This window comes from Euphorbia lathyris, chromosome 1, assembly GCF_963576675.1.
Source record: "Euphorbia lathyris chromosome 1, ddEupLath1.1, whole genome shotgun sequence".
Classification (NCBI taxonomy): domain Eukaryota; kingdom Viridiplantae; phylum Streptophyta; class Magnoliopsida; order Malpighiales; family Euphorbiaceae; genus Euphorbia; species Euphorbia lathyris.
In genome coordinates this window covers 118025617-118030879 of record NC_088910.1, presented here as the reverse complement: position 1 = coordinate 118030879, position 5263 = coordinate 118025617, and the positions used below count along the sequence as shown (strand labels likewise).

Below are 5263 nucleotides of genomic sequence, written 5' to 3'. Positions count from 1 at the left end.
CTAGACTATCCCCCAACAACCATCGATTCAAAATCAAAACATAATTATCAAATGTCCACGAACCTCCAGCAATTACCCTATCTCTATCAACTAGGTGAAAAGACTCAAAGGAATACAAATTGTTACATACATCCTGTATTTTAATCCCGTGACATGGCCTCTAGAGTGAAGCCAGACGATTCCTCAGTACCTGAGAAATGAGTGGTTAATCTGCCACAAACCTCCCGATATATAGTAAACCCGTATCTAGAACCGACGTCGACATTAGTGGAGTTTCTAATTACAAGAAATATGATTCATCCCATTCGATGGTGAGAGCCGCCATTCCCTCAACCATTTCAAGAAGGCGCAACAGACCCACAAAGATACGAAAGCTCCCTCACCGGATTTAAGAACAACAACCGACGGCGGAGGCTTCAGCAAAGCTCGAACAGTTGCTAAAACGCAATAAATCACCAACTCATATCACCTCATGAGATAACTCTCAATTGATGGAGAGACTCCCTCAACAGATTTGGATTCAAGAAGCAGCGGCGGCGACGCTTCAACAAATCGCGAGAGAGACTTTATTATTTCTATTTTTCTTAATTAATTAAAAGCTTCTTTATTACAAGAAAATTTTAATTTCAATAATTTAAATTCGTTTATTCAATTCATATTTTTCTATTATTATTATTAATTAATTAATTATTTAATCATTTCAAATTTGAAAATGTAACGGTAATCTAGATAAAATTAGAATTTGCTGGAAAATATGTCTATTCTTATAAAAAAAGGAAATAAAATACTAACCTATCAATGTAAATGTTTTATATGTCAATATTCTATTAAAAACGTATTAAATTATTGAGTTCATAAATATAAACAAAATAATTGCGAACAATAAAAACTATCCATAAAAAAATAAAAATAAAGACAACACTTTTAGTTTTTAAACCTGAGTATGTATGAGAGATAGCTGATTTCTTTTTACTCGATGAAACCTAAAAAAAACTATCATAGAAACAACAATGAAGGCAAACCTTACTGGGGACTAAATTTTTTCTCAAACACTATTGGGGCAAGTGCCTCTGTTTTCCCACTATAGATCTCAGTCCTCGCGGTAGTGATAGAATTAACTTTATAGAGTTGGAAATTTTCTGAAATCCGACCTGTTAGAGTTTCGTAAGTTTTTAGCTTTCTAGCACTTTAAAACTTTGTTTTTTAGTATGTTAAATACTAAAAATTAAAAATTATGAGCTTAAAAGAGTAAACATTACATTTTAAAAATTATACAACCTTTTCTTCCAAAAAAAACTTATATACCTTTTATCTTTTTTATTTTAATTATGAATTTCTTATCATTTTCATAATTTAAAATTTAGGATAAATAATTTATTATTCTCTACATTTTTAGAGTTTTTTTTACAAAACTAGTCCAATAGATACTCATTTATATTTTTAGACTTATTGTACCAAACTTGACATTTACAATAATTTTCTTGTAATAAATACTTAAGCTATAACATATGTGCATGACATTTTTTAAGATGTGACGAAAAATATGACATATTAAACATTAATTTATTACAAGAAAGTAATTTGTAATTCTATCTATAAATATAAATATTTATCTATTCGCACAAAGTTATATTTGTAAATTAGCAACCCACCATTTAAATATGAATTATTAAAAAAAGAAAATAGTAGTTATAAAATATCAATGTCTTTAATTATCTCTTTATACAAACAACTATTAACAATTAGCTAAGTTTTAGCTAAAAAATTTACATAAAAAGCTAGTCAAATCAATTAGTCAAATTGACTAAACAAAAAGATAATTGAAGTTTTATTGGTAGTCAATAAATCAATAAATATAATTGAAGTTTTTCGTTGACTATTAGCATTGTTAATCAAATCTAATTTGGTGTTATAACTATATATATATCGAGAGATAGAGAGGAAGGACACTCTAGCTTTCTCCTTCTCTATATTCTGTGTCCCTTGAGATAAACTTAAATTTATTATCTCTCTCAATTGACAATGGAATCTACACTTGCTTATTGGAGGAATTATTTTAAGACCGCTAATTCAGATATATTCAGTATCATTGATCATGCGATCACGGTTGCATCTTCAGATTAGCCAAAGGAATTTAGGTTGCACAGAGATAGAATTGCAGAGCGATTGTTCTCTTGCACATTGCCTAAATGCTCGGGGTGCAATGAGGTGGAGGTAGCCCGTGAAGGTGAAAACCATGATGAAGAGTGCAAGAGAGTAGATGGAGGTATTCTTGCTGAGGTTGGAGGCGATAAGGAAGATAACAAATTAGAGGTCTTGATAGATGAGATAGAGGAGGAGTCTCAGGTAGTTGGTGAGGTTATGAGTATCAAGGAGATTCTTGTAAACAAGAAAGATGATTCTGATATTGTGTTGGTTGAATCCTTGAGGAGGCTTCAATCAATGGTTCTGAGTTTGGACACACTTGAGACAACCAAGATTGGAAAGGTTGTTAATGTTCTAGGTAAGCATAGATCAAAGCAAGTTTGTAAACTTACACGGACTCTTATAAATGGATGGAAGGTTTTGGTAGATGAATGGTGTAGAACCACAAAACCCGAGTCTGTAAATCCATCTATTGTTAACGAAGAGGAAGGACTTCCGGTACCTCGGTTGGATGAAGCATATTTATTTACTACAGAGACTGCTCCAATAGAACTATTAGACGAAAAGTACTTCGATGGCATGGATGATGATGGAAATCCATTGATGGACCATCCAAAAATTAAACAAAAATTAAAGTGCCCAGATGAAGTTGCTGTCAGAATCAGAAAAAGGAAAGTAGAGGAGCCTAATCAACAGGTTGAAAATGCAAAGAGACAGACAACTATCAAAACTAGAAAGCCTAATCGACCATTTCCACAAAGAAGGCCAATCTGGAAACCATAACCTGGAAACAATATATACTAGAAACTTCTGCGACTCTCAATATATACTAGAAACTTCTTGATTGTAGATAGCTTAGAAATGAAATTCTTGTATACAGGTTCTAGGTTTTGTTATTCTCACTCAATAGAATTAACTTTCTATATACTAGTGATATAATTACTTTATGTTTATATTCTTTTTGGCGAAAATTACATCTAACATTAGCAATTTTACTCCTGAAAGTAATTTTACTCCTAACGTTAATAAGTTTGATCAATTTGAAAAATAATTTCTCAAACTCTTTTCACCGAATTTAAAAATATCAATCTCTAATTCAATCATTAAATCTAAACGGATATGCAGTTGATGTAAAATAAGGAACAAAATGTGTGTATTGTATAATGATGTCTGAAATTGATCCAACTTGCAAACAATGAAGATAAAATTGCTCTTAGCTATCAAAATTATGGATTAAATTGGACCATTTTAAATGTTAGAAAAAAAATTGCTCCTAAATATAAATATTAGTGGTTTATTAGAATCTCAATATGTTACTTTTTTCCATAATACACATTTTACTTTAATTTAAGTTTAATCGGATTTTAATTTTAGCATGATTTTTATTTCAACTATCAAAAACTAGAAATAAAGTATCAAATACCCTCAATGATTTTTAGAGAAAAACTAATTTAGCCATAATATAATTTTAGTGTCAACATTTATAAATTATACAATTATAGTTTTTGTCAATAAAAATTGACATATCAAATGATAAAACGTATGAAAGTGATATTGGAATTGAAATTTGTGATGCCTATATGTAAAAGGATTAGTCACAATTATCTAATGTGTCAATTTCTGTTAATAAGCGCTTTAATTGTATCATTTGACAAATATTGAAGTTAAAATCGTGTTGTTATATATTTAAGGTTAAATTTGCCCTTTTCTAAAACTCATTAAAACTATTTTATTACCTTATCTCAAAAACTATTAAAAGCAAATTCAATTAGTAGTTGAAATTTAATTATGAAAAATGGTTAAAATGTGAAAAGAAAAAAGAGAGTAAAAAATGGTAAAAACGTGAAAAATGGAAAAACGAAAAAATATGAAATTACAAAATGAGTAAAAATCCGAAAAACAAAAAAAAAGACGAAAATCAAAAAACGCAAAATTCGAAAAACTGAAAAACGTGAAAACAGTAAAAACATACAAAAAAGAATAGAAAAAAAAAAGCGCCATATACTTTAAACCTATATAAAAATTTATATAATTTATCAAATTTAATCTAATTTATCAAAAATTAATAATTTCAGAACTGAATTTACCAATTATTGATAATTTCAAAGCTGAATTCATATTTAAATAAAACTGAACTTTCAATATCACCCTTCATTCTTTTTTTTTTTTCCTTTTTTTTAAAACCTAAAAAGGTCAATTTATACTATAGGCCTAATCAACAAAACTAAAATTACATGGACTCAAATAACAAAAAAAAAAAAAAAAAAAAAACACAAGAAAAAGTTGCATGGATTCAAATAACCAAAAAAAATACAAGAAAAAGTTGGAGAATGATACCACTAAATTTATAATATGGGACTAAATTGGATTAAACAAAATTTACACCTCAAACTATACATTGAAAACCAATAGCATCCCTAACTTATTAAAATGACCAATTAGAACCCTACATAGGCTGAAATCTTCAATTGGATCCCTTTCCAAAAATTGCAGATGTCGTTAATGGTTCCTGTAACTTAATACATTGCTCTTCCGTTTCATATTACATGTCGTTTTAGATAGTTGCACAGAAATTAAGGATATTGGAAAAAAGGCATTGTTGCCCCTTATTTATTGATTCCACTATTTATTTATTCTATAATAAGTCCATTATTCTAATTAATTTTCATAAACTCACGTTTTATAGCAGGAAAAAAAGATGATTTAACGTCTACTGATCATTTCATATAAAATGATATGTATAATAAAATAAAATAAAAATCTCTAGAAAGACATTTAATATGAAGCGAATATAGTATTATTTAAATATTTATTGATTCCACTAAATAAACTACGAAACTGGAAAAAGAGCTATCTCAAAAATTAAGTCACTATTATTTAGGATCATATTCTTTCTTCTAATACCAACAAAGGCCCAAAAGAACACTAACTATTATTTGTTTTAAATCACAAAAAGGACCATTTATATTTATTAAGAAAAAGTGAAAAAACTATGAGCCTAATCAACAAAAACTCAAATAACAAAAAAATAAAATAAATAAACACAAAAATTGTAAGAACTTAATAATTTTTAAATATCGAAACAAATTTTATTTTAATAGTTTTAAAATTCATGATG

At 28.3% G+C, this 5263-nt stretch overlaps 1 pseudogene; it reads left to right on the top strand.

Moving 5' to 3' along the window:
- The first annotated feature begins 2022 nt into the window (after window positions 1-2022).
- LOC136219253 (probable mediator of RNA polymerase II transcription subunit 26b) lies at window positions 2023-2928 on the top strand (annotated as a pseudogene).
- The last annotated feature ends 2335 nt before the right edge of the window (window positions 2929-5263 follow it).